General features: G+C 45.5%; 1 protein-coding gene across 1 annotated transcript in view; it reads left to right on the top strand.

Annotated features, from left to right (window-relative positions):
- Positions 1–15,143, top strand: part of si:dkey-122a22.2 — a 204,661-nt gene that overhangs the window by 20,454 nt on the left and 169,064 nt on the right. The window lies entirely within an intron of this gene.

Here is a 15,143-nt window from a genome sequence, read left to right as displayed (position 1 = left end):
ATCCCTTAGTTATGCTGCTATAGACGTAGACTGCTGGGGGGTTCCCATGATGCACTGTTTCTTTCTCTTTTTGCTCTGTATGCACCACTCTGCATTTAATCATTAGTGATCGATCGCTGCTCCCCTCCACAGCATGTCTTTTTCCTGGTTCTCTCCCTCAGCCCCAACCAGTCCCAGCAGAAGACTGCCCCTCCCTGAGCCTGGTTCTGCTGGAGGTTTCTTCCTGTTAAAAGGGAGTTTTTCCTTCCCACTGTAGCCAAGTGCTTGCTCACAGGGGGTCGTTTTGACCGTTGGGGTTTTACATAATTATTGTATGGCCTTGCCTTACAATATAAAGCACCTTGGGGCAACTGTTTGTTGTGATTTGGCGCTATATAAAAAAATTGATTGATTGATTGAAAATTGAATATGGATGTACATTGCAGAACTGTCCAGCAGGTGCCAGCATTCAGCAGGTTGTGTAGCTTTTCATGTTTCATTCATTTGAAACAGTCATCTTTCAAATTTTGGAAAGTTTCAGAAAAGTCCTTTTGCCAGGTTTTAGGTTATCATGTATTTTGAAATTTGTTTTGGGGAGCAGTTCTTGGTTTGTGGATGGTGTTTGTCTTTGTCTTATTTTGTGTGGGATTTTGTGCCACTGTTTCATCTTGTCTATCATTTGGGTGTTTGGTGGGGGGCAGTTCCCTTCTGTTTTACATGCCCCACTTTGGACCTCCCCTGCACACCTGTTCCTCATCACCATGTCATTACTGCAAGCATCTCACTGCCCTGTCTTCTCCGCCAGATCGTTGTGCGTCATGCCTTCATGCTTCGTCCTGCTTGCCTCGCTGTGTATTCATGACCACCTGCTTGTTTTTTTGGTAACAAAAACTGCATTTTTAGATTTAGAAGTCTTTATTTCTCATTAACCTTTACAAAATATATGAGAAAAATTCCAAACATAGATTTAGATATATACAGAAACAAACAAGTCTTAATATAGCAGCCGCCAAAAATATCACTCTGGGGCTTTCCTGTCAGTACCATCCCATAATAATATGAGCAGAAGTTCAATGCAGCGATTGGCCATTCACTGAATTATCAAGCTGTGCAAGCTGCCGCTGAGTGAAAAATTGACCCTCATGTATAGCCTCAATATTTTATATTTTCAATATTTTTTCTGAAGAAAAAGATTACATGTTCAATACCCTTATATCGCAAATTTTCATAAGGCGAAAACGCCAAATTTCTTCACTGTGATATACAAGGTTCTAGGTTGCATAAATATTATTGAACTTCATATACAATAGCTCAGATGCAATGCACAAGATATCTGCATGGAAAGCAATATGAAAATATTGAAATATTTGGATATATTTCCTCTTTTTCAAAATGTAGTAGCGGTGGCCAAGTGTTTAGTGTGCTTGGTTTTAGTGTGGAAGGTTCCTAGTTCAAACCCCACCCTGCCACATTTCTCCATGTGATGTGGAGCTGCGTTAGGAAGGAAATCCAGTGTAAAACTTGTGCCAAATCAGCGTGCAGATCCACCTTGGTTCTGTTGTAGCTACCCAAAGGTAGAACAAGGGAGCAGAATAGAATAGAATAGTCTTTGTTGTCATTGTATGAGGGTGTACAACGAGCAGAGCTACTGCACCACAAAAAAAAAAAACAGCTTATACACCACAAAACATTCTTTAAATAGGAAAGATGTACTGTATACTGATACATTGATGTGTGTGTGTATATATATATATATATATATATATATATATATATATATATATATATATATATATATATATATATATATATATATATATGAGGGCTGTCAATAAAGTAACGGTCCTTTTTATTTTTTTCAAAAACTATATGGATTTCATTCATATATTTTTACGTCAGACATGCTTGAACCCTCGTGCGTATGCGTGAGTTTTTCCATGCCTGTCGGTGACATCATTCGCCTGTGAGCACTCCTTGTGGGAGGAGTCGTCCAGCCCCTCGTCAGAATTCCTTTGTCTGAGAAGTTGCTGAGAGACTGGCGCTTTGTTTGATCAAAATTTTTTCTAAACCTGTGAGACACATCGAAGTGGACACGGTTCTAAAAATTAAGCTGGTTTTCCGTGAAAATTTTAACGGCTGATGAGAGATTTTGAGGTGATACTGTCGCTTTAAGGACTTCCCACGGAGGGAGACGTCGCGCAGCACTCCCAGGCGCCGTCGTCAGCCTGTTTCAAGCTGAAAACCTCCACATTTCAGGCTCTATTGATCCAGGACGTCGTGAGAGAACAGAGAAGTTATAGAAGAAGTCGGTTTCAGCATTTTATCCGGATATTCCACTGTTAAAGGAGATTTTTTTAATGAAAGACATGCGGACGGGTCCGCGCGTCGGGACGCAGCTGGCGCGGTGCGGCGGCACAGGAAAAACACCTCCGTGTTGATAACCATTTGTAAAATCCAGGCGGCTTTTGATGGCTTTCAGTGGAGTGAGTATATGAGAAATTGTTTAACAGCTGGACATGTTCCAACTTGTCCTTAAGGCTTCCAACAGAGGTGTTTTTCCTGTGGCGAAGCGTCGCGGCAGCTGCGAGCCGACGCTGCAATCCACCCTCACGTCTTTCATTAAAAAAATCTCCTTTAACAGTGGAATATCCGGATAAAATGTTTGAAAAAAATAAAAAAGACCTATACTTTATTGACAGCCCTCGTATATAAGCTGCATCTACAGACACTCATGGACACTAATTTTTTTGTGAGGACCTGTGTGTGCAGACCAAAACGTCCTGCACATACAGCCACAACAAACCTTGCTTTACTGGGAAACTAAGGCAGCTCCGCCAGGCCAAGGAGGAGGCCTACAGAAATGGGAACAGGCTCCTGTACAAGAAGGCCGGGTACATGCTGACAAAGGAGATCATGGCAGCAAAGAGGAGCTACTCTGATTGGCTGAAAAAACAATTCTCAGCCAACGATCCTGCAGCAGTGTGGAGAGGTCTCCAGCATGCCACCAACTACAGGAGACTATCCCCCCTACCTCTGGAGAATCGCAGACTGGTTGAGGAGCTGAACATATTTACGCCAGATTTGAAAGAGGTCCTCACACACTCCAACAACAATGGAATACCTACCACCTGGACACCTTTTCCCCCCTCCCCTCTGAAACCCCACCTGCACTAATGATCTGCAAAGAGGAAGTATGCCAACAGTTTTGCAGACAAAAGATCAAGAAGACTCCAGGACCTGATGGTGTCTCTCCCTCATGTTTGAGAGCCAGTGATGATCAACTGGCTCCTATCTTCATCTGTATTTTCAGCAGATCTCTGGAGCTGTGCAAGGTCCCCTCCTGCTTCAAATGCTCAAATGCTCCACTGTTATCCCAGTTTGACTACTGAGTGAACAAGTCAGTTGAGGATGCATTCAACATGGCACTGTATTACATCCTACAGCACCTGGACTCTGTAGGGGCGTACATGAGGATCCTTTTTGTGGACTTTAGCTCGACGTTCAACACCATCATCTCCGACATTCTCCGCAAAAAACTCTCCAATCTCTCTTTGCCAGCTCCGACCTGTCAGTGGGTCTCCAACTTCCTGGCTGACAGAACATAGCAGGTGAGCATTACATCCGACATACAGATAATCACCACTGGCGCCCCTCAGGGGTATGTGCTCTCTCCACTACTCTTCTCCCGCTACACGAATGACTGCACCTCAGGGAACCCCTCTGTTAAACTCTTGAAGTTTGTGGATGACACCACCATCATTGGTCTCATCCAGGATGGTGATGAGGCTGCATACAGACAGGAGGTGGAACAGTTGGTCCTCTGGTGTGGCCAGAACAAACTGGCGCTGAACCAGCTCAAGACTGTGGAGAAGATAGTGGACTTCAGGAACCCCCCCCCCATCCTCAACAACGTTGTATTTACTGTGGACACTTTTCGGTTCCTGGGATCCACCATCTCCCAAGATCTAAAGTGGACCTCCCACATAGACTCCATCAGGAAAAAGGCCCAGACAGCTCAGGAAGTTCAACCTGCCCCAGGAACTGCTCATCACCTTTTATCCATCCATCCATCATCCATTCTGTCCTGTGCATCTCCATATCTGTTTGGTTTCCCTCTGCCTCCAAACATGGCAGGCACAGACTTCAACAAACTGTCAGGTCTGCAGAAAAAAATTCAGCGGAGCCAGCCTGCCCTCCATCCAGGACTTATACCAGTCCAGGAAGTGAGCTAGCAACATCTCTACAGACCCCTCACACCCTGGACACACAGTTTGAACTCCTCCCCTCTGGTCTACGTTGCAGAGCTCTCTGTATGTCAAAACAACCAGACACAGGAACAGTTTCTTTCCACAGGCTATCACACTGATGAACAATTTAACCTGCCAAAAAACTTACTAATTCATATACCTCATGTACAACTCAATCTGCTTGTCTTTGCACTCATTTTTATTGCACATTTTATTTGCACATTTTTCCTCTGAAGTATTTAGTGTATATTTATACATGCTTGTACAGAAATTCCTTGTATTTTTGTAGATACGTAGCAAATAAGGCTATTCTGATTTTACTGATGGGGGTAATGTAATTTGTAATAAAAATGTTGTGGCTGATAATGTAAATAAATTTTTTGTAATTGTAGGACCCGATCTTGCAGAAAAAAATTTCTGATCCAGCGACGGATGGGAAAATATGGATGTACTGATAGAATGAAATCGTAATTCAGTGTTTCTCAAAGCGGTGGGAGAGAAAGAAATACTACATATTGTTAAAAAATGTAAAAACAAATGGTCAACTGATTGACAACAGTGAGAGAGGTCTTTGAAGAGATTTCAAAACCATTAACATACATCTGTAATTTATAATTTCAAACGGGTTCATTTCCAAAAAAGGTGAAAATAGCCAAAGTCATTTCACTGTACAAAACTGGGAACAAGCATCATTTCAACAACTACAGACCTGTCTCTTTACTTCCACAATTTTCCAAAATACTAGAAAAAGTCTCAAATAATAGACTGAATACATTCATTGAAAAGCACAAATTACTCTCCAATAGCCAGTATGGTTTTAGATCAAACAGTACATCACCACTAGCAATAATAGAAGTTAATGAAGAAATCACAAATGCCATTGAACAAAAGAAATATGCAGTTGGAATATTTATTGACATTAAGAAAGCCTTTGACACAATCATCCATGAAATATTACAAAAAAAAATCTGAAAGATATGGCATCAGAGGTATTGTGTCAGACTGAATTAGAAGCTATTTGCTAATGACACAAATATTTTCTGTTCTGGGGAGAATTTAGAAGAAATGCTGGACAAATCACTGAAGAACTGAATAAATTGAAAATACAGTTTTGACTGAAACAAATTGTCATTAAAGTTAAATAAAACAAAATTAATGTTATTTGGGAACAGCAGAACCAATGAGCAAGTACAAGTAGAGATAGATGGGATGCAGATTGAAAGGGTTCAGGAAAATAAAGTTAGCTTATATTGACGGGTAAATAAATGTATAAATTGTTCATCCAAATGCAGTAATGTGTCAAATGTACTCAATATTAGAAGATAAGTATTCTTAACCTGAAGACTATTTTTTTTATTATTGCGATAATCGTTCATCACAATAATCCTCACTTATTAGCGCCTCAATGGACCTTATTGGAGAGAGAAATTATTATAATTACCTCCGCCAAGGAGGTTATGTTTTCGGTTGCGTCCGTTTGATTGTTTGTTGGTTGGTGGGTTGGTTGGTTGTTAGCAGGATTACTCAAAAACTCCTCAATGGATTTCAATGATATTTTTGCCAGGGGTGTATCTTGTCCTAACTTAGAAGTCATTAAATTTTGGTAATGACCCAGAACATGATCCAGATCAAATTGTTTTAAGGATTCTTTATCATTGCAGGATAGGGCCACTTTCAACATTTTTGCATCTAACTTTATGATGATGGGTCACAAAGGCTGAACAAAAATTAAGTTACGACACAACAATAATTTAGCATTTGTTTCTCCTCATTGAATAAACTTATTAGAAAATAAAAAAAAATTGTGTAGTTCATGCAGATTCTCTTTATAAATACATTTGCTGAAGATCTAAGGGTTTAACCATCTGGGGCAGACGCTGTCGTATACGAAGGCTGAGACCAAGCTTTACTAAATTATAAATAACTTTTTAATGATATGAGATAGAAACTTACTTATTTTTTGCTGAAAAGTTAACTCCGCGGACTTTCGAGCCACCATCCACCATCTTTGTACTCCTCATAGAAGCTGTGTGATGATGTGAGCAATGTGAGTGTCCAATCGGAATTGGTTCACCTTCACATGGTTTTCCAAAATCCAATCAATCGTAGGGCAGATTCACCTCACGTGACACACCAAAGATTGTTTGTAGGAGTGATGTGTTAATAGTTGGCCTGTTTGAATAGCCCCCTGGTTATTATAGTTTGCTGTGTGTTTTGAATAACTGTGTGTGGAAAACTATTTTTCCGCTTTACTTTTTCTTTTCATATTTCTGATTGTAAACTTGTATTACACTTATAAAACATAACTATAGCATATATATTTTTAAAGTACAGGTTGTCCTGAAAAAAAGAGACATAAAACTTGATTGTGGGATGCTGTTAACAGCAATAATAAAACATTTATGCCAGGCGAGTGAACTGTCCAAAAAATGCCCTCAGACCCCAGAGGGTTAACCACTGAATCTGAAACATGCCGGTAGATGTATGAAACCACGTGGAATAAGTCTCTTTGCCAAAGAGTATTCCATGTGACGTCAGTGACCCTATGGCCTTGGCGGACATTTGCGCTCTCCGAGTGCTTCTAGTTAGTTTAAGTTCAGTTGATATTGGCCCATAGGAAAAACCTGTACAATAAAAATATTTGTTTTAACCTACAATAAAATGTACTGTTGTGATTCCAGCATTTTAAAGCCCTTTTAAACTTGTACAATGTTTATTAATTATTGTGATATTATTGTTAATCTTAAAATCTGTACAATAAAAAATATTGGTTTTAGCCTCCAATAAAATGTACTGTTGTGATTCCAGCATTTTCAAGCCCATTTAAACTTGTACAATGTTTAGTAATTATTGTGATATTATCATTAATCTCAATTACGATGGCCAAGATAATCATGAAAAATTTATATCATCCCATGTGTTGTGAAGGTGTAGGAACACAGACCCACAACAGGGGGCGTTAAATGAACGGACAATGGATAAACCAAACAGTAACAATTTAATGTTGTGAAGTGCACAACGGAATACAGACAAACACAGTTTTGGTACCACAGACAGTTATATGTAGCGTGACGTGTGGGCAGGCTTGAGGATAGGAGACGTCTGTCCCGAACCGAGCCGGATCCCACATGGCCCTCACCGCCAACGAATCTGAAGAACACCGGAGCCGCCAAGTCCTGGGTCCCCAGGTGTCCACCGTCTCCAGCTGTCAGACCTGGTACTGCTGGCAGAGAACAGAAATAGTATTGATGAGTGTGAGTTCGCACACTCAGTAATCCCACAGTCTGTATTCTTTTGGGAGGGAGCACCTCCACCTCCAATCACACACTCGTGCAGCTCCTGTCTAACCACTTATCTGGTTGGAGTGTGAAGCGAAGCCTTTGCTGATCACACCAAACGCCAATCCCTCAGGTAAGGCAACACCACAGGAAAACGGCTGCAAATAAGTTCAGACTATAAGTCACGGTTTAGTTCAGCAGAGAAAATTACCTCTCTAGTGGCTGATTTCTCGGCGGGGAGGTGGAGTTGTGGTCCGGCCTTTATGGTGGTGGTGATGAACTGTGGATGAGTGACAGCTGGTGCTGATGATGAGTGACAGCTGTCACTCCTGGTTGCTCCGACGCCCTCTTGTGCTTGAAGCCCGCACTTCAAGCAGGGCGCCATCTGGTGGTGGTGGGCCAGCAGTACCTCCTCTTCAGCGGCCCACACAACAGGACCCCTCCCTCAACGGGCGCCTCCATCTTCCTGTTAAAAGGGAGTTTTTCCTTCCCACTGTACCCAAGTGCTTGCTCACAGGGGGTCGATTTGACCGTTGGGGTTTTACATAATTATTGTATGGCCTTGCCTTACAATATAAAGCACCTTGGGGCAACTGTTTGTTGTGATTTGGCGCTATATAAAAAAATTGATTGATTGATTGATTGATTTGATGTGTGGTAGGGTTTGATTCATGAAACATGGAACACTGGATGAATCTGAGGACTGAGGACTTTAAGTATGGAAAACGGTCCAGTGAACCTGTCCTTTAGTTTTTGGGATTCTACCTGTAGCGGAATGTCCTTCGTGGATAGCCAAACCGCCTGCCCGGGCTGATACGTAGGGGCTGGGGCATGCCGGCGGTCTGCATGGGCCTTAGCCCTCGTCCGGGCCTTGAGCAGGGCAGAGCGGGCGGTACGCCACACCCGACGGCACCTCCTTAGATGGGCCTGGACCGAGGGCACTCCGACCTCTCCCTCCACTAGCGGGAACAATGGGGGCTGGTACCCCAAACACACCTCAGACGGGGAGAGGCCGGTAGCCGATGATACCTGGCTATTATGAGTGTACTCGATCCAGGCCAGATGGTCACTCCAGGCCGTCGGGTGCGCGGAGGTCACGCAGCGGAGGGCCTGCTCCAGTTCCTGATTCGTCCGCTCTGCCTGCCTGTTCGTCTGGGGATGGTACCCGGACGAGAGACTTACGGTGGCCCCCAGTTCCCTGCAGAAGCTCCTCCAGACCTGGGAGGAGAACTGAGGACCACGATCCGAGACAATGTCCGATGGAATCCCATGCAGACGCACGACATGGCAGACCAGGAGGTCTGCAGTCTCCTGGGCCGTCAGGAGCTTTGGGAGGGCCACAAAGTGGGCCGCCTTGGAGAACCGGTCCACTATCGTGAGGATGGTGGTCTTGCCCTGGGACGGCGGGAGGCCCGTGACGAAGTCCAGGCCGATGTGAGACCAGGGGCGATGAGGCACGGGCAAAGGCTGGAGGAGGCCCTGGGTCTTTTGATGGCCCGCTTTGCACCTGGCGCAGGTGGTGCAGGCCTGGACGTACTCCCGGACGTCGGCTTCCAGAGACGCCCACCAGAAGCGCTGCCGGACAACTGCCATGGTTCTTCGCATCCCTGGGTGGCAGGAGAGCTTGGAACCGTGACAGAAGTCCAGGACGGCAGCTCTTGCTTCTAGTGGGACATATAGTCTGTTCTTTGGGCCGGTCCCCGGGTCCGGGTTCCGTGTCAGGGCCTCCCGGACGGTCTTCTCCACGTCCCAGGTGAGGGTGGCCACGACAGTGGACTCGGGGATGATGGTTTCGGTTGGGTCTGACAGCTCGGTCCTGACATCCTCTTCGTGCACCCGGGACAGAGCGTCAGATTGTTGGTTCTTCGTCCTGGGGCGGTATGTGATCCGAAAGTCAAAACGCCCGAAGAACAATGACCAGCGGGCTTGCCTGGGGTTCAGACGCTTGGCGGTCCGAATGTACTCCAGGTTCCGATGGTCAGTGAAAACCGTGAACGGCACCGAAGCTCCCTCCAACAGGTGTCTCCACTCCTCCAGAGCCTCCTTCAACGCAAGAAGTTCTCGATTGCCGACGTCATAATTCCTTTCAGCCGGGGTCAACCTGCGGGAAAAATAGGCACATGGGTGGAGAACCTTGTCGGACTCCCTGCTCTGGGACAGCACGGCTCCTATCCCTGAGTCAGAGGCGTCCACTTCGACTATAAACTGGCGACTTGGATCGGGCTGCACCAGAACTGGTGCAGACGAGAACCGGCGTTTCAACTCCCTAAATGCGGCTTCGCACTGATCCGACCAGGTGAATGGGACTTTTGTGGAGGTCAGGGCTGTCAGGGGACTAACCACCTGACTATAGCCCTTGATGAACCTCCGGTAAAAATTAGCAAAACCGAGGAACTGTTGTAGTTTCCTACGGTTTGTTGGTTGGGGCCAATCTCTCACCGCGCTACCTTGGCCGGATCAGGGGCGACGGAGTTGGAGGAGATTATGAACCCCAGGAAGGACAAAGAAGTACGGTGGAACTCGCACTTCTCGCCCTTCACAAACAGCCGGTTCTCCAACAACCGCTGCAGGACCTGACGTACATGCGTAACATGAGTCTCAGGATCTGGGAAAAAGATGAGTATATCGTCCAGATATACGAAGACAAACCGATGCAGGAAGTCCCGCAAGACATCGTTTACCAAAGCTTGGAACATCGCGGGGGCATTAGTGAGGCCGAACGCCATGACCAAGTACTCAAAGTGACCTAACGGGGTGTTAAATGCCGTCTTCCATTCATCTCCCTTCCGGATCCGAACCAGGTGGTACGCATTCCTAAGATCCAGTTTTGTGAATATTTGGGCTCTATGCAGGGGCGTGAACACTGAATCTAACAGGGGCAGAGGGTATCGGTTGCGAACCGTGATTTCGTTCAGCCCCCTGTAATCAATGCATGGACGGAGTCTGCCGTCTTTCTTGCCCACAAAAAAGAAACCAGCACCCATCGGGGAGGTGGATCAGCCCGGCAGCTAATGAGTCCCAGATGTAGGTCTCCATTGATTCTCGCTCAGGACGTGAGAGGTTGTACAGCCTGCTGGACGGGTACTCAACGCCCGGGATCAAATCAATGGCACAATCGTACGGACGGTGCGGGGGAAGGGTGAGCACCAGATCTTTGCTGAAAACGTCAGCAAGATCGTGGTACTCACTTGGCACCGCCGTCAGATTGGGGGGGACTTTAACCTCCTAACTAGCTGTCACACCAGGCGGAACCGAGGATCCGAGACATTCCCGGTGGCAGGTTTCGCTCCACTGAGCCACAATCCCAGACGGCCAATCAATCCAGGGATTGTGTTTTATCATCCAAGGATAACCGAATATCACAAGGGAGGTAGAAGGTGTTACATGAAACACAATCTCCTCCCTGTGATTACCAGACACCACCAATGTCACTGGCTGTGTCTGGTGTGTGATTAATGGAAGAAGGGTGCCATCTAGTGCCCGTACCTTCAAAGGTGAAGGTAGAGCCACTAGAGGGAGCCCAACTTCCCTTGCCCATATGCTGTCCAGCAGATTCACATCCGACCCCGTGTCCACCAGTGCTGGGGCGTGAAGGGCTAGATCCCCACTCAGGATCGTGACTGGGATGCGTGCAGATTTTCGGGGTCTCCCCGCGTGGGTATTGTGACCCACCCTTAGCCCAGTCTCTAAGGACGAGTGCTGCTGTATTGACCGTTTGGGGCATTTTTTCTGTGTGTGTTCAGTTGAGCTGCAGAGAAAACACTCCCCACGGACCAGCCTCCTTTGTCTCTGATCTGATCACCTTTTGGCCCTGCTTGTTTCCATAGTAACGTCAGCAGGGGGAGCTTTGGTCACGTGGAGTGCCCTGGCTGTGGAGCGTGGGGAAGTCGGCTCCTTTTCGGACCCGGGAGGAAGAGGGACGGCTTGTGCCTGACCACGCCCTTCGTCTCGCTCCCGTCGGTGTTCTGTTAATCGGTTGTCTAACCGTATAACCAGGTCGATAAGCCCGTCTAAATCCCGCGGCTCGTCTTTCACCACCAGGTGCTCCTTAAGGACCAGAGACAGTCCGTTTACAAAGGCGTCGCGGAGCGCAACAGCATTCCAGCCGGCTCGCGCTGCCGCAGTGCGGAAGTCGACTGCATACTTAGCTGCGCTCCGACACCCCTGCCTGATTGACAGCAGCAAATTCGAAGCAGATTCGCCTCTATGGGGGTGATCAAAAACCTGTCTGAACTCCCTCACAAACTCAATATACGTCGTTAGGAGCCGTGAATTCTGCTCCCAGAGCGCCGTAGCCCAGGTGCGTGCCTCTCCTCGAAGCAGATTTATTACATAAGCCACCCGGCTAGCGTCTGACGCGTACATGACGGGACGTTGTGAAAAGACGAGCGAGCACTGCATTAAGAAGTCCACGCACGTCTCGACACAGCCTCCGTACGGCTCCGGAGGGCTTATGTATGCTTCAGGGGACGGTGGGGGGGTTCGTTGAACGACCAGCGGAATGTCTGTTTCAGGCCTCCGGTCAGCAGGGGGAGGTGCTGCAGCAGCGCCCTGAGCTTGCGCTTCTACCCGGGCGGTGAGAGCCTCCATCCTCCGATTGAGAATCACATTCTACTCGGTGACTAAGTCCAGCCGAGCAGTGAAAGCGGTTAAGATTTGCTGCAGCTCACCTAACACTCCTCCTGCTGACGCCTGTGCACCTCGCTCTTCCATTGGCTGTTCAAGCAATGGTTGACGCCCCTCGGGATCCATGACGCTGGCCGAGAAATCCTGTTGTGAAGGTGTAGGAACACGGACCCACAACAGGGGGCGTTAAATGAACGGACAATGGATAAACCAAACAGTAACAATTTAATGTTGTGAAGTGCACAACGGAATACAGACAAACACAGTTTTGGTACCACAGACAGTTATATGTAGCGTGACGTGTGGGCAGGCTTGAGGATAGGAGACGTCCGTCCCGAACCGAGCCGGATCTCACACGGCCCTCACCGCCAACGGATCTGAAGAACACCGGAGCCGCCAAGTCCTGGATCCCCAGGTGGCCACCGTCTCCAGCTGTCAGACCTGGTACTGCTGGCAAAGAACAGAAACAGTATTGATGAGTGTGAGTTCGCACACTCAGTAATCCCACAGTCTGTGTTCTTTTGGGAGGGAGCACCTCCACCTCCAATCACACACTCGTGCAGCTCCTGTCTAACCACTTATCTGGTTGGAGTGTGAAGCGAAGCCGTTGCTGATCACACCAAACGCCAATCCCTCAGGTAAGGCAACACCACAGGAAAACGGCTGCAAATAAGTTCAGACTATAAGTCACGGTTTAGTTCAGCAGAGAAAATTACCTCTCTAGTGGCTGATTTCTCGGCGGGGAGGTGGAGTTGTGGTCCGGCCTTTATGGTGGTGGTGATGAACTGTGGATGAGTGACAGCTGGTGCTGATGATGAGTGACAGCTGTCACTCCCGGTTGCTCCGACGCCGTCTCGTGCTTGAAGCCCGCACTTCAAGCAGGGCGCCATCTGGTGGTGGTGGGCCAGCAGTACCTCCTCTTCAGCGGCCCACACAACACCATGCCTACTATACAGATTGGTAAATTACAGTGTACACTTCTCAAAACTGCATTCTGTTAACACAATTAATCCATTTTGTTGCTAAATTCGATGTGTGAGGTGTTAAAGCACATGCATAGTAGAACTCATCTTCACGGGACACATTATTTAATGCAAGCTCCTAAAGTCGTATAAAATACATACTCACTAAATATAGATAAGTATAATGTGGAAGTAACTTATTTGTACAGGCGAAATATACATATACATTAATAACGAAAAAAAATACAGAAAATGTACTCACTATATGTGTAAATACACTGAATGCAATTCATATAAAACTTACCTCCTCGTAACTTTGGTGTCACTTATTTTTACAGGCAATTTACTTTAACAATGTAAGAATTCCTAACGTAATAAGCCTATATATTATAGGAAAAGTACTCAGCATAAAAAAGGCTAAATAAGAATTTATCTATGAATGATCATTATTGTAGTTAATGTAGGCTGTGCTATGTATTTTAGTACATTTTGTCACATACACATAAATATACAATATCATTTTGTTTGTATGTTCATTAATTGTTTTTAATTTCCAGACACTCAAAATACATAGGATTTACAGAGCCCTTCAAAAGTATTTGAAGTATGTCACACATTAATTTATTTGTGCCATTTATAATACAAAAAAATAATACACAAAATAAAATTTTCTACAATTACCTTCCTTAAACTCAGACTGAGAGCACATTTTTACATCTTCATATAAAGTAATGACAAATATAAAAGCCAAGATTAGGGGAGGTGATGGTCTCATGGTGAAGCGACCAGAGAATCCTCGGTTCAAATCCCAGCCTGACAAGAAAATCACTAAGGACCCTTGGGCAAGGTCCTTAATCCCCTAGTTGCTCCCGGTGTGTAGTGGGCGTCTTGCATGGCAGCAGCCAGACATCGGGGTGAATGTGAGGTATTGATGTGTAAAGCGCTGTGAGAGTCTGATGCAGATGGAAAAGCACTATATAAATCCAGTCCATTCACCATTTATTTACCAAGATGATGAGTTGCATAAGTGATGGAATATTTTGGTATAATACCTTTAAATATTCAGTTTTATTGCCAGTTTTCTTCAGACAGGTCAGGGGACAGACGCATTAACTACTGAAAGATATTGAATATATCTTGAACTTTACTGACATCAATTAGGAACAAATACAAACAGTATGGCACTTTATGGTAAATCTGTGTGGAGCATTTTTTTTATTTTGATATATAGCGCCAAATCATAACAAAGCTGCCTCAAGGGCCTTCACAGAAGTAAGATCTAACCTTACCAACCCCTAGAGCAAGTACACAGGTGATAGTGGTAAGGAAAAACTCCCTCTGATGATAGAGGAAGAAACCTTAAGCGAATCAGACTCAAAGGGGTGACCCACTGCTTGGGTCATTCTAAGAATTACAATGTTTAGCAAAGTTGTACAAAACTGAAGAAACAGAAAATGGAAAATCAAACATAGAATATAAAGAAGATGAAAAGTCCACACAGGCATCAGCACCACAGGCAGGGGTCAGCCAGCATTCTTCACGCCATCAGTGGGCCTGTGAAATGCAGACTGCAGCATGCACCACCCGCCTCAGGTCTTCCACCTCAGTTTGTCGGGCTCTTCAGTTTAGATCCAGCCATCATTCGTACCTCAGACAGAGAGAAAAAGAGCAGAATCAGTCATATCAGCTGGAAATGAAAAAAACAAAACAATAACAAAAAATGCTCCCACAGTTGATTTATTCACACCAACGTGCTTGACTATTGTAGATCCACTCTTCCCAGCCTGGTGCACATCTACAATCATCTGCGTAACAATGAAAATTTAAGCAATGCTTTCTAATAATACTGCCTAAGGGAAGCATGTATAAAGTGAATAAAATTGGTCCTAGCACAGAACCTTGTGGAACTCCATAATTAACCTTAGTCTGTGAAGAAGATTCCCCATTTACATGAACAAATTGTAATCTATTAGATAAATATGATTCAAACCACCGCAGCGCAGTGCCTTTAATACCTATGGCATGCGCTAATCTCTGTAATAAAATTTATG

Source organism: Thalassophryne amazonica, chromosome 7 (assembly GCF_902500255.1).
Source record: "Thalassophryne amazonica chromosome 7, fThaAma1.1, whole genome shotgun sequence".
Taxonomy (NCBI): Eukaryota; Metazoa; Chordata; class Actinopteri; order Batrachoidiformes; family Batrachoididae; genus Thalassophryne; species Thalassophryne amazonica.
Note: the sequence above shows the minus strand (reverse complement) of the source record. Positions and strands in the feature narration are given on the sequence as shown.